This window comes from Pseudophryne corroboree, unplaced genomic scaffold, assembly GCF_028390025.1.
Source record: "Pseudophryne corroboree isolate aPseCor3 unplaced genomic scaffold, aPseCor3.hap2 scaffold_142, whole genome shotgun sequence".
Classification (NCBI taxonomy): Eukaryota; Metazoa; Chordata; class Amphibia; order Anura; family Myobatrachidae; genus Pseudophryne; species Pseudophryne corroboree.
Window position 1 is genome coordinate 457,707 of NW_026968046.1, and position 25,348 is coordinate 483,054.

General features: G+C 45.5%; 21 non-coding genes across 21 annotated transcripts; 18 read left to right on the top strand and 3 right to left on the bottom strand.

The window, feature by feature from the left end:
• The first annotated feature begins 87 nt into the window (after nt 1-87).
• On the top strand, nt 88-251 carry LOC134996357 (U1 spliceosomal RNA). The gene has a single exon (XR_010199057.1). It is a non-coding gene; the product is annotated as a U1 spliceosomal RNA (small nuclear RNA).
• Nucleotides 252-5,068: 4,817 nt separating this feature from the next.
• Nucleotides 5,069-5,181, bottom strand: LOC134996081 (U5 spliceosomal RNA). Its single transcript, XR_010198789.1, has one exon. It is a non-coding gene; the product is annotated as a U5 spliceosomal RNA (small nuclear RNA).
• A 286-nt stretch (nt 5,182-5,467) lies between these two features.
• On the bottom strand, nt 5,468-5,584 carry LOC134996101 (U5 spliceosomal RNA). The gene has a single exon (XR_010198809.1). It is a non-coding gene; the product is annotated as a U5 spliceosomal RNA (small nuclear RNA).
• Nucleotides 5,585-5,854: 270 nt separating this feature from the next.
• Nucleotides 5,855-5,970, bottom strand: LOC134996011 (U5 spliceosomal RNA). The gene has a single exon (XR_010198720.1). It is a non-coding gene; the product is annotated as a U5 spliceosomal RNA (small nuclear RNA).
• A 144-nt stretch (nt 5,971-6,114) lies between these two features.
• LOC134996193 (U1 spliceosomal RNA) lies at nt 6,115-6,278 on the top strand. The gene has a single exon (XR_010198898.1). It is a non-coding gene; the product is annotated as a U1 spliceosomal RNA (small nuclear RNA).
• Nucleotides 6,279-6,430: 152 nt separating this feature from the next.
• On the top strand, nt 6,431-6,593 carry LOC134996570 (U1 spliceosomal RNA). Its single transcript, XR_010199242.1, has one exon. It is a non-coding gene; the product is annotated as a U1 spliceosomal RNA (small nuclear RNA).
• Nucleotides 6,594-7,267: 674 nt separating this feature from the next.
• Nucleotides 7,268-7,431, top strand: LOC134996144 (U1 spliceosomal RNA). The gene has a single exon (XR_010198850.1). It is a non-coding gene; the product is annotated as a U1 spliceosomal RNA (small nuclear RNA).
• A 152-nt stretch (nt 7,432-7,583) lies between these two features.
• LOC134996353 (U1 spliceosomal RNA) lies at nt 7,584-7,746 on the top strand. The gene has a single exon (XR_010199054.1). It is a non-coding gene; the product is annotated as a U1 spliceosomal RNA (small nuclear RNA).
• A 671-nt stretch (nt 7,747-8,417) lies between these two features.
• On the top strand, nt 8,418-8,581 carry LOC134996146 (U1 spliceosomal RNA). Its single transcript, XR_010198852.1, has one exon. It is a non-coding gene; the product is annotated as a U1 spliceosomal RNA (small nuclear RNA).
• A 152-nt stretch (nt 8,582-8,733) lies between these two features.
• Nucleotides 8,734-8,896, top strand: LOC134996586 (U1 spliceosomal RNA). The gene has a single exon (XR_010199255.1). It is a non-coding gene; the product is annotated as a U1 spliceosomal RNA (small nuclear RNA).
• Nucleotides 8,897-9,570: 674 nt separating this feature from the next.
• LOC134996224 (U1 spliceosomal RNA) lies at nt 9,571-9,733 on the top strand. The gene has a single exon (XR_010198929.1). It is a non-coding gene; the product is annotated as a U1 spliceosomal RNA (small nuclear RNA).
• A 972-nt stretch (nt 9,734-10,705) lies between these two features.
• Nucleotides 10,706-10,869, top strand: LOC134996261 (U1 spliceosomal RNA). Its single transcript, XR_010198965.1, has one exon. It is a non-coding gene; the product is annotated as a U1 spliceosomal RNA (small nuclear RNA).
• A 152-nt stretch (nt 10,870-11,021) lies between these two features.
• LOC134996349 (U1 spliceosomal RNA) lies at nt 11,022-11,184 on the top strand. The gene has a single exon (XR_010199050.1). It is a non-coding gene; the product is annotated as a U1 spliceosomal RNA (small nuclear RNA).
• Nucleotides 11,185-11,854: 670 nt separating this feature from the next.
• On the top strand, nt 11,855-12,019 carry LOC134996413 (U1 spliceosomal RNA). Its single transcript, XR_010199113.1, has one exon. It is a non-coding gene; the product is annotated as a U1 spliceosomal RNA (small nuclear RNA).
• Nucleotides 12,020-12,168: 149 nt separating this feature from the next.
• LOC134996399 (U1 spliceosomal RNA) lies at nt 12,169-12,331 on the top strand. Its single transcript, XR_010199099.1, has one exon. It is a non-coding gene; the product is annotated as a U1 spliceosomal RNA (small nuclear RNA).
• A 674-nt stretch (nt 12,332-13,005) lies between these two features.
• LOC134996242 (U1 spliceosomal RNA) lies at nt 13,006-13,169 on the top strand. Its single transcript, XR_010198947.1, has one exon. It is a non-coding gene; the product is annotated as a U1 spliceosomal RNA (small nuclear RNA).
• Nucleotides 13,170-13,321: 152 nt separating this feature from the next.
• On the top strand, nt 13,322-13,484 carry LOC134996409 (U1 spliceosomal RNA). The gene has a single exon (XR_010199109.1). It is a non-coding gene; the product is annotated as a U1 spliceosomal RNA (small nuclear RNA).
• Nucleotides 13,485-14,158: 674 nt separating this feature from the next.
• Nucleotides 14,159-14,322, top strand: LOC134996267 (U1 spliceosomal RNA). Its single transcript, XR_010198970.1, has one exon. It is a non-coding gene; the product is annotated as a U1 spliceosomal RNA (small nuclear RNA).
• Nucleotides 14,323-14,474: 152 nt separating this feature from the next.
• LOC134996367 (U1 spliceosomal RNA) lies at nt 14,475-14,637 on the top strand. The gene has a single exon (XR_010199067.1). It is a non-coding gene; the product is annotated as a U1 spliceosomal RNA (small nuclear RNA).
• A 674-nt stretch (nt 14,638-15,311) lies between these two features.
• On the top strand, nt 15,312-15,475 carry LOC134996321 (U1 spliceosomal RNA). The gene has a single exon (XR_010199023.1). It is a non-coding gene; the product is annotated as a U1 spliceosomal RNA (small nuclear RNA).
• Nucleotides 15,476-15,627: 152 nt separating this feature from the next.
• LOC134996563 (U1 spliceosomal RNA) lies at nt 15,628-15,790 on the top strand. Its single transcript, XR_010199236.1, has one exon. It is a non-coding gene; the product is annotated as a U1 spliceosomal RNA (small nuclear RNA).
• The last annotated feature ends 9,558 nt before the right edge of the window (nt 15,791-25,348 follow it).

Consider the following 25,348-nt stretch of genomic DNA (forward strand, 5'->3'; position numbering starts at 1 on the left):
GAGTTCCCTTGTGCTGCCTCAGTTGAATCTCCTTTACTTGACAGAGATGTGCCTGAGCAGCGGCCCTCCCCAGCCCTATCCCAAATCATACTTATTTTGCATAGGAGATACCATGGTCATGAAGATTGTTCTCCCAGGGTGAGGTTCATTCATTGCATTCTGGGTATGCTGACCCCTGTGATTTCCCCAAATGTGGGAAACTCGACTGCATTATTTGTGGTAGTGGGGGACTGTGTTTGTGCTTTCCTCTGGTCAGCTCTGGTAAAAGTCAGATTTCTTTGTCTCAGATCTTCCTCTAGCCTTGTTCTTCTTTCGAGAGTTCCCTTGTGCTGCCTCAGTTGGATCTCCTTCACTTGACAGGGGGTGCCCGAGCAGCAATCCTCCACAGCTCTAGCCCAACTCCTACTTACCTGCCAGGTGAGATACTATGATCTTCACTGTTAGGGCAATCAGGATGTGGAATTCCCTGCCAGGGAAGGTGGTAATGGCGGACTCTGTAATTGGATTTAAAAAAGGAATGGATACATTTCTGAATGAAAAAGCTATCTAAGGTTATAATACTTAAAATATCAACATGGTTAATCCGGGGGTAACATGAGTTATAGTAGCTAACTAGTCATAAAACATTATTCAGCAAGTATGTAGAATCATCACAACTTAAAACAGGTTGAACACGATGGGCAATTTGCCTCTATTCAACCTCAAAAACTATGTTACTATATGTTACTATATTACTATGTTACTGTAGTATACAGAAAACCAAAATGCAATGAACAGTGATAGTGAGCACTGATGAGGATACTAGAACTGACACTGAGCAGCAAGATGCAGCACTGGACTATTAGTAATGTACTGTAGTATGCTGAGCACCACAATGCAGCACAAGACAATGAGCAGTGATACTGAGCACTGATGAGGATACTACTGAGAACTGACACTGAGCAGGAGAGACACACTACTAGTATTACTGAGCAGCAATAAGTAACCACTGATACTGAGCACTGATATTGAGATTTCCACTGAGAGAACATAGCCACGTCCATTCCGCTCTCTCTTCAAAGCACGAGTAAAAATGGCGGCAACAAGCAGCTCTTTATATGGAATCCGAATCTCGCGAGAATCCGACAGCGGGATGATGACATTTTCCCTTGTTCAGGTTTTCCGAGTCAGGCGGGAACAACCGAGCCTGCCTCGGACCAGTGTAAACAACGTGGAGTTCGTGGGGAATTCGGTTCTCGGAGAACCGAACCCGCTCCTCTCTACCTTATACCCATCAATTTTTTTATTTTCAATCTAAGCCCCTGCAGTTTTCTGTAAGCATCTGCTTCGCTATGATGATCAACAAGTCACAAGGGCAAACACTCAGGGCTTGAGGCGTAGATCTTAGGACCAGCTGCTACAAGCATGGCAGAGGTGTCACTATCACTGGTGACACCCAGAGAGGTGGCGAGGGAGATTGTAATGCAGTGCGCGCAGATAAGCAGCGCAATGGTAAAAAGGAGGCATGGTTTCATAGGTAGGGGCGTGGCCTGGTGGCCTGAATCTACATTTTGTTGCTCCGGGTGTCCCGGGGGTTGGGGGCTGCACCCGGGGACTAGTGTGTGAGCAGTGCTGGCTCCTGCACAGTGAAAGGGCATGGCCACCCAGCATGACGCCTCCCTTCTTGACCATGCTGTAATTGCAGTCGCACTGCAGTTCAGCGTGATCATAAAAAATGGTGTAGCCTCCTGCTGGTGCAGACTGTATGTGCGCGCAGGAAGCCGCCACCATTTTTGTGATCACAGCGGCTGAATGTGATGTCATACAGCCGCTGTGACCACGCCCCCTGTGTCTCCTCCGTTGCAGACCCCATTTTGAAGCCTTGCCCCCGCACCGCTCCATCCCTGACTTGGAAATGGAGTGTTGCTGACCCACCTATCCCCCCCCGCCCCGATTGACAGGCAGAGGCGATCGCATTCTCTGCGGGGTGCCGCAGAAAATGCAGGCACATGCGTATGCTCTTAGCAATTTTTGCAGTTGGATCGCTTATTGTGATTGCAATCCAACCTGAATCAGGCCCTATTACCTATCACAATGCGCTGCGGGCAGTACAAAATTGGGTTAATATAGGAGAAAAACCCCCAGACCTGTGCTCCTTAACTGTACCTGGTGGCTAGTGGAGCGGCTGCCCAGTAATCAGTGTCCACGCCAGTGCGCACACGGTCCACCCCCTACGGCCACGCTCCCCTTCATCAGCGGCCTCGTGATCCGGAAGGGTGGTGTGTGTGTGACTGACCTTAGGATGAAACCGGACCCTCCGCTGCAGTGACCCAGCAACCAGGGCACGGGAGTATACAGCGCCGCTGGGAGTGATGAAGCTGCAGTAAAGATGTCTATTAGACCTAGCCTGCTGCAGCCCTTGTAGATTCTCATAAAACAAGTTCTTCTTTTCTTGTCAAAATTTATAGCTAAGAATAGGCTGCCTGAGGCAGGCCCCTGTTAAGTGGCCTGCTACTGAAGGCACCAACTACAAACTGAGCTCCCTGTTCATGGAAGCGGGGTTATAGAGGAGAATGCACTGAGCATCTTGGGAACAGTCAAAAGCTTTGAGCCGGTTGGTGCCTCAGATCAAGATCCTACTCTACACCCCAATGTGAATCCTTGTGGAGTCCAGTGTACCCCACAGAAGAAATTAATGTGTCACACCCATTGGCAGCAACCTTAGAATAGCTGCTGACGGGCACAATTGAGAAAGGAAGGGGGGGGGGACATTTGAATCCAGCACATAAATGCAATTCAAATATGTAATTTGTACCTTCCTATTTTAAAATATAATGGATGAACCTCACCCTGTGATAACAATCTTCATGATCAAGAGATCTCATATGCAAAATAAGTATGAGTTGGGATAGGGCTGGGGAGGGTGGCTGCTCGGGCAGCCCCTCCCCCGTCAAGTTAAGGAGATTCAACTGAGGAAGCACAAGGGAACTCTCGTCTGGGGACAACAACTGCAGGGAGACCACATCTTTTCAGATGAACATGGGAGGGCGGAAGGCTGCCTAATACTGAAGCACCATCAAATATCAAACCATATGCAACATCTAGTACAAGCCTTCCTGGGGGAAGGTCTGCAGCAGACGGATTTGCATACAGTGATGTTATTCAAGCAGTGGGCCAAAGTTGGCTGGAACCCTCATCTGCATATGAAAAGAGAAAAGGGGCGTGCAGGGCATGGCGGCCTTTTGCAGTGCTTGGATGACCCCTAGTTCTCATTAAACACCCCCACCCTCCTTTGGTGTGGGGCTCATGTTGGCCATGCCCCTTCCCCTGAAGCATTCAAGCTGATTTCTTGCAGCAGCTGGGCACTGTAACAGCTCCAGAGCTGTTCTGTAAGGCAAGTAAAAGGGTGTGGGCCCTGCAGCACCACCTGTAGTTTGCATTGTGCGTTGGAAGGCACAAAGTAAGCAGACGGGAGGAGAAGTCAGGATAGTGCGCAAGGGCATCCTTTTCTCTTAGTCCGTAGAGGATGCTGGGGTCACATTAAGAACCATGGGGTATAGACGGGATCCGCAAGAGACATGGGCACTTTAAGACTATCAAAGGGTGTGAACTGGCTCCTCCCTCTATGCCCCTCCTCCAGACTCCAGTTATAGGAACTGTGCCCATGGAGACGGACATTTCGAGGAAAGGATTTATTGTTAAACTAAGGTGAGCATCTTACCAGCTCACACCTTAAGCATGCCGCAGAACGTGGCATTCAACAGAACACAAGCCAACGGCATGAACAATTGCAGCAAAAAGCTGACCAGAACCATAACACAACATGTGTATAACCACAAGTAATAACTGCAGACACAGTATGGACTGGGACGGGTGCCCAGCATCCTCTACAGACTAAGAGAAAAGGATTTACCGGTAGGTATTAAAATCCTATTTTCTCATACGACCTAGAGGATGCTGGGGTCACATTAAGAACCATGGGGTTATACCAAAGCTCTTGAACGGGTGGAAGAGTGCGTACGACTCTGCAGCACCGAATGACCCAACTTGAAGTTATCATCGGCCAAGGTATCAAACTTGTAAAACTTAGCAAAAGTGTTTACTAAATAGCTGCTCGGCAAAGTTGCAATGCCGAGACTCCCCGACCAGCTGCCCAGGATGAACCCACCTTTCTAGTAGAATGGGTCTTCACCTAATTCAGTAACGGCAATCCTGCCATGGAATGAGCATGCTGAATCTTACCACAGATCCAGCGCATAATGGTCTACATGGAAGCAGGACACCCAATCCTTTTGGGAGCATACAGGACAAACAGAGCCTCTGTTTTCCTAATCTGAACCGTTCTGGTGACATAAATTTTCAAAGTTCTGACCACAGCCAGAGACTTTGACTCAACGAAGGTGTCAGTGGCCAAAGGCACCATGTGGAAAGATGAACCACCTTCGGCAGAAATTGTTGACGTGTCCTCAATTCTGCTCTATCTTCATGAAAGATCAAATAAAGGCTCTTGTGATACTGCATGGTTTGTACTGTTTTCCATGTGCTCCCAGATCTTTCAAGCAAGTAGCATGGTCAAGAAAGTTCTGTTTGAAAAGAAACAAACATTTACTGTCATTGTTATGCAAATAAACTTACATTAAAGCTAACAAGAAAGCAAACTCGTTCTGTCTTTAAACTGATAAAAGAAACCCCAATAATATGGGCATACCTCCCAACTTTGTCGGCTCGCAAAAAGGGACACACGCGCGGCGAAGTCGCGCGCGCTCCCAAAAAGGGTGTGGCCTAAGTAAAAGGGGGCGTGGCTTCGCGGGAGGACCCGCGATCGCGAGTCACGCCCCCGTTTTCGGCACTGAGCGGGCATGCCCAGCGCTCTGTGAGCCGCTGGCATGCCACCTCTCCCTCTGACTTCAGTGAATAGACGCTGTGCGCATGCGCACAGCGTCTATTCACCGCTGCTCTGCTAAGCAGGGCAGCGACAGACAGAGCCTCCCAATTGTCCTCCCCACCGCGGGACACTGCGGCCCGCAGGTGGGACAGCGGGACAGTCCCCAAAAAACGGGACTGTCCCGCGAAAATCGGGACAGTTGGGAGGTATGATATGGGGCATGCAAAAATTGAGATAAAACTCAGTTTTGCTCCTCTCCACGGAAATCTTTAGTAAAAGGCGAAAGATTTGTTCGTTCTGAAGAGAAACCAGAGCATGACCAAGATTCCACCTGTCGCCTGAGTGCCATGCCAGCAGTCCTCATTCAGCTCAAAGTGAGCACCCAATTTGAAAGAAAGAAAGCAGATTTCTCACCAGGCTTCCCCTTGCTATAAACATGGTTTGTACTCTTTTCCATGTGCTCCCAGATCTTTCAAGCAATTAGTATGGTCAAGAAAGTTCTGCTTGAAAAGAAACAGACATTTATTGTCATTGTTATGCAAATAAACTTACATTAAAGCTAACAAGAAAGCACACTCGTTCTGTCTTTAAACTGATAAAAGAAACCCCAATAATATGGGGCATGCAAAAATTGAGATAAAATTCAGTTTTGCTCCTCTCCACGGATAATCTTTAATAAAAGGCGAAAGATTTGTTCGTTCTGAAGAGAAACCAGAGCATGACCAAGATTCCACCTGTCGCCTGAGTGCTGTGCCAGCAGTCCTCATTCAGATCAAAGTGAGTGCCCAATTTGAAAGAAAGCAGATTTCTCACCTGGCTTCTCCTTGCTATAAGCATGGTTTGTACTGTATTCCATGTGCTCCCAGATCTTTAAAGCAAGTAGCATGGTCAAGAAAGTTCTGTTTGAACATAAATAAACATTTACTGTCATTTCTATGCAAATGAGCTTACATTAAAGCACACTCATTCTATCTTTAAACCGGTAAAAGAAACCCCAAAAAGATGGGGCATGCAAAAATTGAGATAAAACTCGGTTTTGCTCCTCTCCACGGAAATCTTTAGTAAGAGGCGAAAGATTTGTTCGTTCTGAAGAGAAACCAGAGCATGACCAAGATTTTTATATGAAAATATGTGTTCTCCCTGCAGTTGTTGTCCCCAGATGAGAGTTCCCTTGTGCTGCCTCAGCTGAATCTCCTTTACTTGACAGAGATGTGCCTGAGCAGCGGCCCTCCCCAGCCCTATCCCAAATCATACTTATTTTGCATAGGCGATACCATGGTCATGAAGATTGTTCTCCCAGGGTGAGGTTCATTCATTGCATTCTGGGTATGCTGACCCCTGTGATTTCCCCAAATGTGGGAAACTCGACTGCATTATTTGTGGTAGTGGGGGACTGTGTTTGTGCTTTCCTCTGGTCAGCTCTGGTAAAAGTCAGATTTATTTGTCTCAGATCTTCCTCTAGCCTTGTTCTTCTTTCGAGAGTTCCCTTGTGCTGCCTCAGTTGGATCTCTTTCACTTGACAGGGGGGTGCCCGAGTAGCGACCCTCCCCAGCTCTAGCCCAACTCCTACTTACCTGCCAGGTGAGATACTATGATCATGAAGGTGCTTCTCCCAGGGCAAGGCTCACCCATTGCACTCTGGGTGTGGTGCCCCTGCGATTTCCCCAAATGTGGGAAGCTTGACTGCATAATTTGTGTTTCCCCTGGTCGGCTCTCGTATAATTCAGATCTCTTTGTCTCAGGTCTCTCTCCAGCCTAGTTTGCTGTCTGTTTCCACTTCTTTTTTCATGAGCCCCTCCCTTTTATACCCTTGTGCACTATCCTGACTTCTCCTCTTGTCTGCTTACTTTGTGCCTTCCAATGCACAATGCAAACTACTGGTAGTGCTGCAGGGCCCACACCCTTTTACTTGCCGTACAGAGCAGCTCTGGAGCTGTTACAGTGCCCAGCTGCTGCAAGAAATCAGCTTGAATGCTTCAGGGGCTGGGGCATAGCCAACATGAGCCCCACACCGAAGGAGGGTGGAGGTGTTTAATGCGAACTAGGGGTCATCCAAGCGCCGCAAAAGGCCGCTATGCCCTGCATGCCCCTTTTCTCTTTTCATATGCAGACGAGGGTTGAAGCCAACTTTGACCCACTGCTTGGATGACATCACCGTATGCAAATCCATCTGCTGCAGGCCTTCCCCCAGGAATGCTTGCACTAGTTGTTGCATTTGGTTTGTTGTTTGGGGGTGCTTCATTATTAGGCAGCCTTCTGCCCTCCCATGTTCATCTGAAAATATGTGTTCTCCCTGCAGTTGTTGTCCCCAGATGAGAGTTCCCTTGTGCTGCCTCAGTTGAATCTCCTTTACTTGACAGAGATGTGCCTGAGCAGCGGCCCTCCCCAGCCCTATCCCAAATCATACTTATTTTGCATAGGAGATACCATGGTCATGAAGATTGTTCTCCCAGGGTGAGGTTCATTCATTGCATTCTGGGTATGCTGACCCCTGTGATTTCCCCAAATGTGGGAAACTCGACTGTATTATTTGTGGTAGTGGGGGACTGTGTTTGTGCTTTCCTCTGGTCAGCTCTGGTAAAAGTCAGATTTATTTGTCTCAGATCTTCCTCTAGCCTTGTTCTTCTTTCGAGAGTTCCCTTGTGCTGCCTCAGTTGAATCTCCTTCACTTGACAGGGGGGTACCCGAGCAGCGACCCTCCCCAGCTCTAGCCCAACTTCTACTTACCTGGCAGGTGAGATACTATGATCATGTAGGTGCTTTTCCCAGGGCAAGGCTCACCCATTGCACTCTGGGTGTGCTGCTCCTGCGATTTCCCCAAATGTGGGAAACTTGACTGCATAATTTGTGTTTCCCCTGGTCGGCTCTCGTATAATTCAGATCTCTTTGTCTCAGGTCTCTCTCCAGCCTAGTTTGCTGTCTGTTTCAACTTCTCTTTTCTTGAGCCGCTCCCTTCTATGCCCTTGCGCACTATCCTGACTTCTCCCGTCTGCTTACTTTGTGCCTTCCAATGCACAATGCAAACTACAGGTAGTGCTGCAGGGCCCACACCCTTTTACTTGCCGTTCAGAGCAGCTCTGGAGCTGTTACAGTGCCCAGCTGCTGCAAGAAATCAGCTTGAATGCTTCAGGGGCTGGGGCATAGCCAACATGAGCCCCACACCGAAGGAGGGTGGAGGTGTTTAATGCGAACTAGGGGTCATCCAAGCGCCGCAAAAGGCCGCCATGCCCTGCACGCCCCTTTTCTCTTTTCATATGCAGACGAGGGTTGAAGCCAACTTTGACCCACTGCTTGGATGACATCACCATATGCAAATCCATCTGCTGCAGGCCTTCCCCCAGGAATGCTTGTACTAGTTGTTGCATTTGGTTTGTTGTTTGGGGGTGCTTCAGTATTAGGCTGCCTTCTGCCCTCCCATGTTTATCTGAAAATATGTGTTCTCCCTGCAGTTGTTGTCCCCAGATGAGAGTTCCCTTGTGCTGCCTCAGTTGAATCTCCTTTACTTGACAGAGATGTGCCTGAGCAGCGGCCCTCCCCAGCCCTATCCCAAATCATACTTATTTTGCATAGGCGATACCATGGTCATGAAGATTGTTCTCCCAGGGTGAGGTTCATTCATTGCATTCTGGGTATGCTGACCCCTGTGATTTCCCCAAATGTGGGAAACTCAACTGCATTATTTGTGGTAGTGGGGGACTGTGTTTGTGCTTTCCTCTGGACAGCTCTGGTAAAAGTCAGATTTATTTGTCTCAGATCTTCCTCTAGCCTTGTTCTTCTTTCGAGAGTTCCCTTGTGCTGCCTCAGTTGGATCTCTTTCACTTGACAGGGGGGTGCCCGAGCAGCGACCCTCCCCAGCTCTAGCCCAACTCCTACTTACTTGCCAGGTGAGATACTATGATCATGAAGGTGCTTCTCCCAGGGCAAGGCTCACCCATTGCACTCTGGGTGTGGTGCCCCTGCGATTTCCCCAAATGTGGGAAGCTTGACTGCATAATTTGTGTTTCCCCTGGTCGGCTCTCGTATAATTCAGATCTCTTTGTCTCAGGTCTCTCTCCAGCCTAGTTTGCTGTCTGTTTCCACTTCTTTTTTCATGAGCCCCTCCCTTTTATACCCTTGTGCACTATCCTGACTTCTCCTCCTGTCTGCTTACTTTGTGCCTTCCAATGCACAATGCAAACTACAGGTAGTGCTGTAGGGCCCACACCCTTTTACTTGCCGTACAGAGCAGCTCTGGAGCTGTTACAGTGCCCAGCTACTGCAAGAAATCAGCTTGAATGCTTCAGGGGCTGGGGCACAGCCAACATGAGCCCCACACCGAAGGAGGGTGGAGGTGTTTAATGTGAACTAGGGGTCATCCAAGCGCCGCAAAAGGCCGCCATGCCCTGCACGCCCCTTTTCTCTTTTCATATGCAGACGAGGGTTGAAGCCAACTTTGACCCACTGCTTGGATGACATCACCGTATGCAAATCCATCTGCTGCAGGCCTTCCCCCAGGAATGCTTGCACTAGTTGTTGCATTTGGTTTGTTGTTTGGGGGTGCTTCAGTATTAGGCAGCCTTCTGCCCTCCCATGTTCATCTGAAAATATGTGTTCTCCCTGCAGTTGTTGTCCCCAGATGAGAGTTCCCTTGTGCTGCCTCAGTTGAATCTCCTTTACTTGACAGAGATGTGCCTGAGCAGCGGCCCTCCCCAGCCCTATCCCAAATCATACTTATTTTGCATAGGAGATACCATGGTCATGAAGATTGTTCTCCCAGGGTGAGGTTCATTCATTGCATTCTGGGTATGCTGACCCCTGTGATTTCCAAAATGTGGGAAACTCGACTGCATTATTTGTGGTAGTGGGGGACTGTGTTTGTGCTTTCCTCTGGTCAGCTCTGGTAAAAGTCAGATTTATTTGTCTCAGATCTTCCTCTAGCCTTGTTCTTCTTTCGAGAGTTTCCTTGTGCTGCCTCAGTTGGATCTCTTTCACTTGACAGAGGGGTGCCCGAGCAGCGACCCTCCCCAGCTCTAGCCCAACTCCTACTTACCTGCCAGGTGAGATACTATGATCATGAAGGTGCTTCTCCCAGGGCAAGGCTCACCCATTGCACTCTGATTTCCCCAAATGTGGGAAGCTTGACTGCATAATTTGTGTTTCCCCTGGTCGGCTCTCGTATAATTCAGATCTCTTTGTCTCAGGTCTCTCTCCAGCCTAGTTTGCTGTCTGTTTCCACTTCTTTTTTCATGAGCCCCTCCCTTTTATACCCTTGTGCACTATCCTGACTTCTCCTCCTGTCTGCTTACTTTGTGCCTTCCAATGCACAATGCAAACTACAGGTAGTGCTGCAGGGCCCACACCCTTTTACTTGCCGTACAGAGCAGCTCTGGAGCTGTTACAGTGCCCAGCTGCTGCAAGAAATCAGCTTGAATGCTTCAGGGGCTGGGGCATAGCCAACATGAGCCCCACACCGAAGGAGGGTGGAGGTGTTTAATGCGAACTAGGGGTCATCCAAGCGCCGCAAAAGGCCGCCATGCCCTGCACGCCCCTTTTCTCTTTTCATATGCAGACGAGGGTTGAAGCCAACTTTGACCCACTGCTTGGATGACATCACCGTATGCAAATCCATCTGCTGCAGGCCTTCCCCCAGGAATGCTTGCACTAGTTGTTGCATTTGGTTTGTTGTTTGGGGGTGCTTCAGTATTAGGCAGCCTTCTGCCCTCCCATGTTCATCTGAAAATATGTGTTCTCCCTGCAGTTGTTGTCCCCAGATGAGAGTTCCCTTGTGCTGCCTCAGTTGAATCTCCTTTACTTGACAGAGATGTGCCTGAGCAGCGGCCCTCCCCAGCCCTATCCCAAATCATACTTATTTTGCATAGGAGATACCATGGTCATGAAGATTGTTCTCCCACGGTGAGGTTCATTCATTGCATTCTGGGTATGCTGACCCCTGTGATTTCCCCAAATGTGGGAAACTCGACTGCTTTATTTGTGGTAGTGGGGGACTGTGTTTGTGCTTTCCTCTGGTCAGCTCTGGTAAAAGTCAGATTTCTTTGTCTCAGATCTTCCTTTAGCCTTGTTCTTCTTTCGAGAGTTCCCTTGTGCTGCCTCAGTTGGATCTCCTTCACTTGACAGGGGGGTACCCGAGCAGCGACCCTCCCCAGCTCTAGCCCAACTTCTACTTACCTGGCAGGTGAGATACTATGATCATGTAGGTGCTTCTCCCAGGGCAAGGCTCACCCATTGCACTCTGGGTGTGCTGCTCCTGCGATTTCCCCAAATGTGGGAAACTTGACTGCATAATTTGTGTTTCCCCTGGTCGGCTCTCGTATAATTCAGATCTCTTTGTCTCAGGTCTCTCTCCAGCCTAGTTTGCTGTCTGTTTCAACTTCTCTTTTCTTGAGCCGCTCCCTTCTATGCCCTTGCAAACTATCCTGACTTCTCCCGTCTGCTTACTTTGTGCCTTCCAATGCACAATGCAAACTACAGGTAGTGCTGCAGGGCCCACACCCTTTTACTTGCCGTTCAGAGCAGCTCTGGAGCTGTTACAGTGCCCAGCTGCTGCAATAAATCAGCTTGAATGCTTCAGGGGATGGGGCATGGCCAACATGAGCCCCACACCAAAGGAGGGTGGGGTGTTTAATGCGAACTAGGGGTCATCCAAGCACCGCAAAAGGCCGCCATGCCCTGCACGCCCAATTTCTCTTTTCATATGCAGATGAGGGTTGAAGCCAACTTTGACCCACTGCTTGGATGACATCACCGTATGCAAATCCGTCTTCTGCAGAACTTCCCCCAGGAATGCTTGCACTAGTTGTTGCATTTGGTTTGTTGTTTGGGGGTGCTTCAGTATTAGGCAGCCTTCTGCCCTCCCATGTTCATCTGAAAATATGTGTTCTCCCTGCAGTTGTTGTCCCCAGATGAGAGTTCCCTTGTGCTGCCTCAGTTGAATCTCCTTTACTTGACAGAGATGTGCATGAGCAGCGGCCCTCCCCAGCCCTATCCCAAATCATACTTATTTTGCATAGGAGATACCATGGTCATGAAGATTACTCTCCCAGGGTGAGGTTCATTCATTGCATTCTGGGTATGCTGACCCCTGTGATTTCCCCAAATGTGGGAAACGCGACTGCTTTATTTGTTGGTAGTGGGGGACTGTGTTTGTGTTTTCCTCTGATCTCTGGTAAAAGTCAGATTTCTTTGTTTCAGATCTTCCTCTAGCCTTGTTCTTCTTTCGAGAGTTTCCTTGTGCTGCCTCAGTTGGATCTCCTTCACTTGACAGGGGGGTGCCCGAGCAGCGACCCTCCCCAGCTCTAGCCCAACTCCTACTTACCTGCCAGGTGAGATACTATGATCATGAAGGTGCTTCTCCCAGGGCAAGGCTCACCCATTGCACTCTGGGTGTGCTGCCCCTGCGATTTCCCCAAATGTGGGAAACTTGACTGCATAATTTGTGTTTCCCCTGGTCAGGTCTCGTATAATTCAGATCTCTTTGTCTCAGGTCTCTCTCCAGCCTAGTTTGCTGTCTGTTTCCACTTCTCTTTTCTTGAGCCGCTCCCTTCTATGCCCTTGCGCACTATCCTGACTTCTCCTCCTTTCTGCTTACTTTGTGCCTTCCAACGCACAATGCGAACTACAGGTAGTGCTGCAGGGCCCACACCCTTTTACTTGCCTTACAGAGCAGCTCTGGAGCTGTTACAGTGCCCAGCTGCTGCAAGAAATCAGCTTGAATGCTTCAGGGGCTGGGGCATAGCCAACATGAGCCCTACACCGAAGGAGGGTGGAGGTGTTTAATGCAAACTAGGGGTCAGCCAAGTGCCGCAAAAGGCCACCATGCCCTGCACGCCCCTTTTCTCTTTTCATATGCAGACGAGGGTTGAAGCCAACTTTGACCCACTGCTTGGATGACATCACCATATGCAAATCTATCTGCTGCAGGCCTTCCCCCAGGAATGCTTGCACTAGTTGTTGCATTTGGTTTGTTGTTTGGGGGTGCTTCAGTATTAGGCAGCCTTCTGCCCTCCCATGTTCATCTGAAAATATGTGTTCTCCCTGCAGTTGTTGTCCCCAGATGAGAGTTCCCTTGTGCTGCCTCAGTTGAATCTCCTTTACTTGACAGAGATGTGCCTGAGCAGCGGCCCTCCCCAGCCATATCCCAAATCATACTTATTTTGCATAGGAGATACCATTGTTATGAAGATTGTTCTCCCAGGGTGCGGTTCATTCATTGCACTCTGGGTATGCTGACCCCTGTGATTTCCCCAAATGTGGGAAACTCAACTGCATTATTTGTGGTAGTGGTGGACTGTGTTTGTGCTTTCCTCTGGTCAGCTCTGGTAAAAGTCAGATTTCTTTGTCTCAGATCTTCCTCTAGCCTTGTTCTTCTTTCGAGAGTTCCTTTGTGCTGCCTCAGTTGGATCTCCTTCACTTGACAGGGGGGTGCCCGAGCAGCGACCCTCCCCAGCTCTAGCCCAACTCCTACTTACCTGCCAGGTGAGATACTATGATCATGAAGGTGCTTCTCCCAGGGCAAGGCTCACCCATTGCACTCTGGGTGTGCTGCTCCTGCGATTTCCCCAAATGTGGGAAACTTGACTGCATAATTTGTGTTTCCCCTGGTCAGGTCTCGTATAATTCAGATCTCTTTGTCTCAGGTCTCTCTCCAGCCTAGTTTGCTGTCTGTTTCCACTTCTCTTTTCTTCAGCAGCTCCCTTCTATGCCCTTGCGCACTATCCTGACTTCTCCTCCTTTCTGCTTACTTTGTGCCTTCCAACGCACAATGCGAACTACAGGTAGTGCTGCAGGGCCCACAACCTTTTACTTGCCTTACAGAGCAGCTCTGGAGCTGTTACAGTGCCCAGCTGCTGCAAGAAATCAGCTTGAATGCTTCAGGGGCTGGGGCATAGCCAACATGAGCCCCACACCGAAGGAGGGTGGAGGTGTTTAATGCAAACTAGGGGTCAGCCAAGTGCCACAAAAGGCCACCATGCCCTGCACGCCCCTTTTCTCTTTTCATATGCAGACGAGGGTTGAAGCCAACTTTGACCCACTGCTTGGATGACATCACCATATGCAAATCTATCTGCTGCAGGCCTTCCCCCAGGAATGCTTGCACTAGTTGTTGCATTTGGTTTGTTGTTTGGGGGTGCTTCAGTATTAGGCAGCCTTCTGCCCTCCCATGTTCATCTGAAAATATGTGTTCTCCCTGCAGTTGTTGTCCCCAGATGAGAGTTCCCTTGTGCTGCCTCAGTTGAATCTCCTTTACTTGACAGAGATGTGCCTGAGCAGCGGCCCTCCGCAGCCATATCCCAAATCATACTTATTTTGCATAGGAGATACCATTGTTATGAAGATTGTTCTCCCAGGGTGCGGTTCATTCATTGCACTCTGGGTATGCTGACCCCTGTGATTTCCCCAAATGTGGGAAACTCGACTGCATTATTTGTGGTAGTGGTGGACTGTGTTTGTGCTTTCCTCTGGTCAGCTCTGGTAAAAGTCAAATTTCTTTGTCTCAGATCTTCCTCTAGCCTTGTTCTTCTTTCGAGAGTTCCTTTGTGCTGCCTCAGTTGGATCTCCTTCACTTGACAGGGGGGTGTCCGAGCAGCGACCCTCCCCAGCTCTAGCCCAACTCCTACTTACCTGCCAGGTGAGATACTATGATCATGAAGGTGCTTCTCCCAGGGCAAGGCTCACCCATTGCACTCTGGGTGTGCTGCCCCTGCAATTTCCCCAAATGTGGGAAACTTGACTGCATAATTTGTGTTTCCCCTGGTCGGCTCTCGTATAATTCAGATCTCTTTGTCTCAGGTCTCTCTCCAGCCTAGTTTGCTGTCTGTTTCCACTTCTCTTTTCTTGAGCCCCTCCCTTCTATACCCTTGTGCACTATCCTGACTTCTCCTCCCGTCTGCTTACTTTGTGCCTTCCAATGCACAATGCAAACTACAGGTAGTGCTGCAGGGCCCACACCCTTTTACTTGCCTTACAGAGCAGCTCTGGAGCTGTTACAGTGCCCAGCTGCTGCAAGAAATCAGCTTGAATGCTTCATGGGATGGGGCATGGCCAACATGAGCCCCACACCAAAGGAGGGTGGGGGTGTTTAATGCGATCTAGGGGTCATCCAAGCAGCGCAAAAGGCCGCCATGCCCTGCACGCCCCTTTTCTCTTTTCATATGCAGATGAGGGTTGAAGCCAACTTTGACCCACTGCTTGGATAACATCACCATATGCAAATCCATCTGCTGCAGGCCTTCCCCCAGGAATGCTTGCACTAGTTGTTGCATTTGGTTTGTTGTTTGGGGGTGCTTCAGTATTAGGCAGCCTTCTGCCCTCCCATGTTCATCTGAAAATATGTGTTCTCCCTGCAGTTGTTGTCCCCAGATGAGAGTTCCCTTGTGCTGCCTCAGTTGAATTAACTTTACTTGACAGAGATGTGCCTGAGCAGCGGCCCTCCCCAGCCCTATCCCAAATCATACTTATTTTGCATAGGAGACACCATGGTCATGAAGATTGTTCACCCAGGGTGAGGTTCATTCATTGCATTCTGGGTATGCTGACCCCTGTGATTTCCCCAAATGTGGGAAACTCGCCTGCATTATTTGTGGTAGTGGGGGACTGTGTTTGTGTTTTCCGCTGGTCAGCTCTGGTAAAAGTCAGATTTCTTTGTCTCAGATCTTCCTCTAGCCTTGTTCTTCTTTCGAGAGTTCCATTGTGCTGCCTCAGTTGGATCTCCTTCACTTGACAGGGGGGTGCCCGAGCAGCGACCCTCCCCAGCTCTAGCCCAACTCCTACTTACCTGCCAGGTGAGATACTATGATCTTGAAGGTGCTTCTCCCAGGGCAAGGCTCACCCATTGCACTCTGGCTGTGCTGCCCCTGCGATTTCCCCAAATGTGGGAAACTTGACTGCATAATTTGTGTTTCCCCTGGTCGGCTCTCGTATAATTCAGATCTCTTTGTCTCAGGTCTCTCTCCAGCCTAGTTTGCTGTCTGTTTCCACTTCTCTTTTCTTGAGCCGCTCCCTTCTATGCCCTTGCGCACTATCCTGACTTCTCCCGTCTGATTACTTTGTGCCTTCCAACGCACAATGCGAACTACAGGTAGTGCTGCAGGGCCCACACCCTTTTATTTGCCTTACAGAGCAGCTCTGGAGCTGTTACAGTGCCCAGCTGCTGCAAGAAATCAGCTTGAATGCTTCAGGGGCTGGGGCATAGTCAACATGAGCCCCACACCGAAGGAGGGTGGAGGTGTTTAATGCGAACTAGGGGTCATCCAAGCGCCGCAAAAGGCCGCCATGCCCTGCATAACCCTTTTCTCTTTTCATATGCAGATGAGGGTTCCAGCCAACTTTGGCCCACTGCTTGGATGACATCACCGTATGCAAATTCGTCTCCTGCAGACCTTCCCCCAGGAATGCTTGTACTAGTTATTGCATATGGTTTGATATTTGATGGTGCTTCAGTATTAGGCAGCCTTCCGCCCTCCCATGTTCATCTGAAAAGATGTGGTCTCCCTGCAGTTGTTGTCCCCAGACGAGAGTTCCCTTGTGCTTCCTCAGTTGAATCTCCTTAACTTGACGGGGGAGGGGCTGCCCGAGCAGCCACCCTCCCCAGCCCTATCCCAACTCATACTTATTTTGCATATGAGATCTCTATATCATGAAGATTGTTCTCACAGGGTGAGGTTCATCCATTATATTTTAAAATAGGAAGGTTCAAATTACATATTTGAATTGATCTATGTGCTGGATTCAAATGTCCCCCCCCCCTTCCTTTCTCAATTGTGCCCGTCAGCAGCTATTCTAAGGTTGCTGCCAATGGGTGTGACACATTAATTTCTTCTGTGGGGTACACTGGACTCCACAAGGATTCACATTGGGGTGTAGAGTAGGATCTTGATCTGAGGCACCAACCGGCTCAAAGCTTTTGACTGTTCCCAAGATGCTCAGCGCATTCTCCTCTATAACCCCGCTTCCATGAACAGGGAGCTCAGTTTGTAGTTGTTGCCTTCAGTAGCAGGCCACTTAACAGGGGCCTGCCTCAAGCAGCCTATTCTTAGCTATTAATTTTGACAAGAAAAGAAGAACTTTTTTTATGAGAATCTACAAGGGCTGCAGCAGGCTAGGTCTAATAGACATCTTTACTGCAGCTTCATCACTCCCAGCGGCACTGTATACTCCCGTGCCCTGGTTGCTGGGTCACTGCAGCGGAGGCTCCGGTTTCTTCCTAAGGTCAGTCACACACAATGTAACACCCCGGTATAACAAGTGTGTAAACTATGTGGAACAGGTCAGGGATACCTTGATGGACTATTCCTCCTTCAGCAGCAGCTCTTCTCTATTCCTGGCAGAGAGGCAAGGTTTCCCCAGACACAAAGAAAGGCAGGCAGGGCTTTGTATGAAAGAATAAATGGTTTACCACATAACTCAGAAAAGGAACTGATTACAGTAGGGAAGGGAAAGATTTGATTCAAGCAACTTAAACACAGACACCATATACACTTTAAGTCATTACACAAATGGTAATATAACTAAATCTGAGATTAATACTATGTTGCTTAGTAATAGAAATCAACTTATGCAGACAATATTTAAGTCCCAGATAACATTGGTGTCACTGCAGGGAGTCTCTATGTGCACGTTGGGGCCCGGTTATGTTGTTACATAGTTATATGCAGCTATTGTCTCCTTTAGCTGTGAACAAAATATTGTAGCTCTGTGTAGTAAAGATGATTGTTTAAAACAAACTGGAGCTGCTTCCCATGTAAATCGCTGCATAGGTATAGTAAATATAGGATAATGTCCTTTGCAGTGGAGTAGGTTTCAGTATAAATATGGATTTATCTCACCCAGTCAATAGATGTTTCTGAGGCAGTTTCCCCTCAGATGTAGGCCAGTCAGCATTGGTATAAAGGCTTTATACTCTCCTGTCTCTGACACTTGCTGTGCACTCTCTTGGCTGAGAGTGTCATGGCGTTCTTACTTGTTAATTGCTGCACTTCCACTGCTGTATTTTGCACTACTGCTTACTCTCTCATGCAATTTTCAGCTTATTTGTCTCCCCTCTCTCAGCTGCTCAGCTCTGCGTAATGGCGTCGCCAGCTCTTTCCTCACCATGGCTCCAACTGACTTCTCAAACTGCTGTTCAATTTTCTTTTAAATAAACTTTATTTAAAATGGCACAGGCAACTACACTGTTGTCAAAAATGTCCTTGTTGTTATGGGATATCACACGTGCCCCCCCCCCAAAACATGCGTGTCCTCACGCATTTTGGTTTTATCCCTATATAAACTTCTCACTATATCCAGTCACATTCATTAGTGAACACAGATTATGTCTGAAACATTAACATTTATCAACATTTTTAACATCAGTATCTGATAGGTATAATTCCTTTTGTGCTATAGTACATTAACACATGCTCCTGGAGCAATCGGTTGAAATCTGGACAGTATATGGTCTTGAAAAGTTTGTCTAGGAAACCTCAACCCCCCTGCCATGGATGAGTATTGAACTCTTTCTAAACTGTCTTTGGGACATGCTGTACAAAACTGCAGCTGACTATGGTGGTTTTCTGTTTTGCAAGCCCTAGTCTTCTTGCCTCCTTGTCGGTGACAAACCACCTTAGTCTGCTGTAAATACATTTTATGAGCCTCTTCCATTCCATCTTGGGATTCAGTATCACAGCTGGTTTGGGACAATGGATTCTGGAGAGAAAGAGGCAGCAAGGTTCTTCTTACAGAACAGGTTGGACAGTTTCGGCACCATCTCTTGATGTCTTCCCTCATTTCAACCCAAAAGAACTTTTTCCAGATGCTTGTTTCCATCCTTTTGCACCCAGGGTGACCTGACTTGTCGTGATATTCTTCAAGCACATAACAAGCACTTTGTCTTGGAATTACAAGTTGACTGATCCTATAATGAGTATTAGGATCCACACTACATCGAACCAACTGTCCTTTCTCTTCAAACAGCCTTTCTCGCTGTCTCAACAACTTCAGGAGTTCTGGCGAGGATTCTTGCCTTTGTCGCTTGGTCAGGTATTTCCCAATCTTCAGTAAGGCTTTGAGGTGTCTTATCATCTGACTTTTATCTTGCAGGTGGTCAAAACTGGTTCCTTGAATAGGTTGCTCACAGTTTCTAGAACTGGATGCTATATTATTCATGCCTAACATTGAAGCATTCTTTCGGATAATCTGGACACTGGAGATGGGCATTTCTATCATTATTTGGCTAGCCTTATTTTTTTCATGTTCCTCTCTTACAGATAATTCTGTTATCATTCTTCCCTTTTGTTTGGCTATCCCAGGTTGAAGGCCTTGTTTCTCCTGGAGCTTGTCAGTTTGAAACTCTCCTTGGAGTGCTGCTACGAGCTCCTCACAGCAGTTCCGCAACACATTCATGCCCACTATCACTGGAGGCAATCCATCATCTTGGGCAGTGGTGATGATGAAGCCTTGCTGTGGTAGCACTGTTCGTCCGATTTGAATTTCAGCTTCCGAGTATCCTTTGCAAGGGATGCAGTGCCCATTGCTTGCAATCGGGTTTATCAATGTGGAAGTTGACGGAAACATCTGTTCCTCAGTCCAATGCTGCTCAAACTGTGTTGCTTGTATTGTGGTCACTTGTGATCCAGTGTCTAAGAGAGCGGGCATTGAGACTCCATTGATGCAAACTTGAACCACCGGGCTTTGGCTAACATAACGGGTTAACCACATGAATTTGGAGTTTAAATGATCTGGCTGCTCAAATTCTCTCTTAATTTGTCCGCTTCCTTCACAGCTTTGAAAAATGGGTCGCCTTTGGGAGGCAAAGTGGTTGGAAAAAAGTGTCTCCCTGTTTCTATGTAGGTCCCATTGGGAACTGTTCAGTGGTCTCCTCTCCTGGCACCATTCCATTTCTTCATGGAGCAGTGCCTGCTGTCTCTTCAGAATCTGCAGGTCTCTGCGCATCTCTGTCACACCACGTGTCAGTTCAGCCAGCAGACTTCGTAACTCACTAGAAGAGTCAAATATGCATGTCTTTGAACATGGCACTGTCACTCCTTTTACTGTAGGTGGGTAAGTAGCTCCTTTAAAACTTGACTCCTGGGCATCAGAATTCTCTTGATACCGTGGCATCTCTGGAATAGACTCTTGTGGAACAGCCCCTGAAGTAAGACTGGAGCCTAGAACTTTAATCGCAGCCTCTTTAAAATCCAGGAATGTGCTTCCAGGCTTCTGCAATCTCAATAGTCGCAGCTGAGTTTTACAAATTCGCCCCTTGCACCTTCAGTGAACTGGTCCAATAACATTTTCTCTTTGTCATGCACTTGCTCAGGGTCTGCTTGCTGAACATCTCTGAGTGCTTCCTGCAAGCTGAGGGCATAGCCCCGTAGTGACTCTCCTGGTTGTTGCTTTCGAGCAAAGAAGTGCATTTTAAGTTCTGACACTGTCCTTGTGTCAAATGTGGTAGCAAGCCTGTTGAGGATCTGGTCCACAGTCTTCTTCTCTTCAGTAGGCCAGGAAGTAACCTCTCTAAGTGCAAGCCCTTTCAACTGTCCCATCAAGATCTCCACCTTTTGCTGCTCTTTCAGCGGGTACAGACGAAACAAAGACTGCAGTAGTATCCTCATCAGTTTATTTTTGTCAATTACCATTTTAATAATCGGGTAAAGAAAATTAAGTGGATTTTTGAAAGAAAACAATACTGTCAATATACTATTAAAACAAATTAAAATGGTAAAAGTTATTGTACTTTAAGTAAAAATAAAAGAGCAAAAATATCAATCCCAGTTTTGGATTACTTTAATTAACAAAAAAAAATGCATATAGCAGAGGATAGTTTCAATCTGCCTACCTCTGGGCTATGGACCCAGCATGCTTCCATTACAGTACTCTGCTGCACATGTAATTGCAAGAGATCCTGAAGCACTCACTCATCATGGGAAAGTACCAATGTGTTTCTTCATTGGTTGATGGAAGAAACATCTTACAAAAACTCTCCAGATTATTGACTATTTAAAGTTTTTCTTGGAAACGTTCTAGATGAATGCTTATCAGCCTTTGTCAGTATGTACTTTTGCAAAGTGTCGCTGTGGCGCAATCAGTTAGTGTGTACGGCTATTAACCAAAAGGTTGGTGGTTCAATCCCACCCAGGGACGTAATTGACCTTGTTATCAGATTTTGGTGATCTTTAAGTAGACAAGTCAAAATTTCAAAAACCCCTGTTATGGTGTAGGGTACCTGGCCTTCTCTGATGTAATCAGAGTTAGATTTGATTCAGTGATTTTATAAAAACAGCTAGGAAGCACAATTTAGCAGTGGGTTGCAGAGAAAAAGAAAAATGCTGGCAGAAAAATCCAATTGAGTGATTAAACAGCTCTTCATTTTCTGGCTTTATTTTTATGATAACAAATTTGTTCTCTGAAAAGTGTCCACAAAGCCAAGTATCTGATTAACATCTTTGTAGGGATGGTTTTTCACCTATTACTAAATTAAACTTGCTTCATTGGAAAGGCAGCAAGATGTATCCTCATTTCAATATCTACGGAAATAATACAGGTTGACACCATGAAACATTAACGCCACTGCATCTTTGCTGTTTTCTCATGTGGAAGTCTGTTTAATGTGAAAACAAGGTGATCTCTAATTAGCACACAGGTAAGGAATTAAGAAAATCTTTATTTAAGGGTGAAGATGTTTCTCACAAAATCGTTGCCCCAATGCATCATTGAAATTCAAGCTGGAAAGATGATTTTAATATATCATTTGTACATTTTGTATTGCTCTTCTGGTGACAATGTAGTTTGTTTTTGTCAATTACCATTTTAATAATCGGGTAAAGAAAATTAATTGGATTTTTGAAAGAAAACAATACTGTCAATATACTATTAAAACAAATTAAAATGGTAAAAGTTATTGTACTTTAAGTAAAAATAAAAGAGCAAAAATATCAATCCCAGTTTTGGATTACTTTAATTAACAAAAAAAAATGCATATAGCAGAGGATAGTTTCAATCTGCCTACCTCTGGGTTATGGACCCAGCATGCTTCCATTACAGTACTCTGCTGCACATGTAAGTGCAAGAGATCCTGAAGCACTCACTCATCATGGGAAAGTACCAATGTGTTTCTTCATTGGTTGATGGAAGAAACATCTTACAAAAACTCTCCACATTATTGACTTTTTAAAATGTTTCTAGGAATCGTTCTAGATGAATGCTTATTAGCCTTTGTCAGTAAGGACTTTTGCAAAGTGTTGCTGTGGCGCAATCAGTTACTGTGTAAGGCTAATAACCAAAAGGTTGGTGGTTCAATCCCACCCAGGGACGTAATTGACCTTGTTATCAGATTTTGGTGATCTTTATGTAGACAAGTCAAAATTTCAAACCCCCTCTTATGGTGTAGGGTACCTGGCCTTCTCTGATGTAATCAGAGTTAGATTTGATTCAGTGATTTTATAAAAACAGCTAGGAAGCACAATTTAGCAGTGGGTTGCAGAGAAAAAGAAATATGCTGGCAAAAAAATCCAATTGAGTGATTAAACAGCTCTTCATTTTCTGGCTTTATTTTTATGCTAACAAATTTGTTCTCTGAAAAGTGTCCACAAAGCCAAGTTTCTGATTAACACCTTTGCAGGGATGGTTTTTCACCTATTACTAAATTAAACTTGCTTCATTGGAAAGGCTGCAAGATGCATCCTCATTTGAATATCTACTGAAATAATACAGGTTGACACCAGGAAACATTAACGCCACTGCATCCTTGCTGCTTTCTCATGTGGAAGTCTGTTTAATGTGAAAACAAGGTGATATCTAATTAGCACACAGGTAAGGAATTAAGAAAATCTTTATTTAAGGGTGAAGATGTTTCTCACAAAATCGTTGCCCCAATGCATCATTGAAATTCAAGCTGGAAAGATTATTTTAATATATCACTTGTACATTTTGTATTGCTCTTCTGGTGACAATGTAGTTTGTTTTTGTCAATTACCATTTTAATAATCGGGTAAAGAAAATTAAGTGGATTTTTGAAAGAAAACAATACTGTCAATATACTATTAAAACAAATGAAAATGGTAAAAGTTATTGTACTTTAAGTAAAAATAAAAGAGCAAAAATATCAATCCCAGTTTTGGATTACTTTAATTAACAAAAAAAAACGCATATAGCAGAGGATAGTTTCAATCTGCCTACCTCTGGGCTATGGACCCAGCATGCTTCCATTACAGTACTCTGCTGCACATGTAATTGCAAGAGATCCTGAAGTACTCACTCATCATGGGAAAGTACCAATGTGTTTCTTCATTGGTTGATGGAAGAAACATCTTACAAAAACTCTCCAGATTATTGACTACTTAAAGTTTTTCTAGGAAACGTTCTAGATGAATGCTTATTAGCCTTTGTCAGTATGTACTTTTGCAAAGTGTCGCTGTGGCGCAATCAGTTAGTGTGTACGGCTATTAACCAAAAGGTTGGTGGTTCAATCCCACCCAGGGATGTAATTGACCTTGTTATCAGATTTTGGTGATCTTTAAGTAGACAAGTCAAAATTTCAAAAACCCCTGTTATGGTGTTGGGTACCTGGCCTTCTCTGATGTAATCAGAGTTAGATTTGATTCAGTGATTTTATAAAAACAGCTAGGAAGCACAATTTAGCAGTGGTTTGCAGAGAAAAAGAAATATGCTGGCAAAAAAATCCAATTGAGTGATTAAACAGCTCTTCATTTTCTGGCTTTATTTTTATGCTAACAAATTTGTTCTCTGAAAAGTGTCCACAAAGCCAAGTATCTGATTAACATCTTTGTAGGGATGGTTTTTCACCTATTACTAAATTAAACTTGCTTCATTGGAAAGGCAGCAAGATGCATCCTCATTTCAATATCTACTGAAATAATACAGGTTGACACCAGGAAACATTAACGCCACTGCATCCTTGCTGCTTTCTCATGTGGAAGTCTGTTTAATGTGAAAACAAGGTGATATCTAATTAGCACACAGGTAAGGAATTAAGAAAATCTTTATTTAAGGGTGAAGATGTTTCTCACAAAATCGTTGCCCCAATGCATCATTGAAATTCAAGCTGGAAAGATGATTTTAATATATCACTTGTACATTTTGTATTGCTCTTCTGGTGACAATGTAGTTTGTTTTTGTCAATTACCATTTTAATAATAGGGTAAAGAAAATTAAGTGGATTTTTGAAAGAAAACAATACTGTCAATATACTATTAAAACAAATTAAAATGGTAAAAGTTATTGTACTTTAAGTAAAAATAAAAGAGCAAAAATATCAATCCTAGTTTTGGATTACTTTAATTAACAAAAAAAAATGCATATAGCAGAGGATAGTTTCAATCTGCCTACCTCTGGGTTAAGGGGCCCAGCATGCTTCCATTGCAGTACTCTGCTGCACATGTAAGTGCAAGAGAACCTGAAGCACTCACTCATCATGGGAAAGTACCAATGCGTTTCTTCATTGGTTGATGGAAGAAACATCTTACAAAAACTCTCCAGATTATTGACTTTTTAAAGTTTTCTAGGAAACGTTCTAGATGAATGCTTATTAGCCTTTGTCAGTATGTACTTTTGCAAAGTGTCTCTGTAGTGCAATCGGTTAGTGTGTTTGGTTATTAACCAAAGGGTTGGTGGTTCAATCCCACCCAGGGATGTTATTGACCTTGTCATCAGATTTTGGTGATCTTTAAGTAGACAAGTCAAAATTTCAAACCCCCTCTTATGGTGTAGGGTACCTGGCCTACTCTGATGTAATCAGAGTTAGATTTGATTAAGTGATTTTATCAAAAAACAGCTAGGAAGCACAATTTAGCAGTGGTTTGCAGAGAAAATGAAATATGCTGGCAGAAAAATCCAATTGAGTGATTAAACAGCTCTTCATTTTCTGGCTTTATTTTTATGCTAACTAATTTGTTCTCTGAAAAGTGTCCACAAAGCCAAGTATCGGATTAACATCTTTGTAGGGATGGTTTTTCACCTATTACTAAATTAAACTTGCTTCATTGGAAAGGCAGCAAGATGCATCCTCATTTCAATATCTACTGAAATAATACAGGTTGACACCAGGAAACATTAACGCCACTGCATCCTTGCTGCTTTCTCATGTGGAAGTCTGTTTAATGTGAAAACAAGGTGATATCTAATTAGCACACAGGTAAGGAATTAAGAAAATCTTTATTTAAGGGTAAGATGTTTCTCACAAAATCGTTGCCCCAATGCATCATTGAAATTCAAGCTGGAAAGATGATTTTAATATATCATTTGTACATTTTGTATTGCTCTTCTGGTGACAATGTAGTTTGTTTTTGTCAATTACCATTTTAATAATCGGGTAAAGAAAATTAATTGGATTTTTGAAAGAAAACAATACTGTCAATATACTATTAAAACAAATTAAAATGGTAAAAGTTATTGTACTTTAAGTAAAAATAAAAGAGCAAAAATATCAATCCCAGTTTTGGATTACTTTAATTAACAAAAAAAAATGCATATAGCAGAGGATAGTTTCAATCT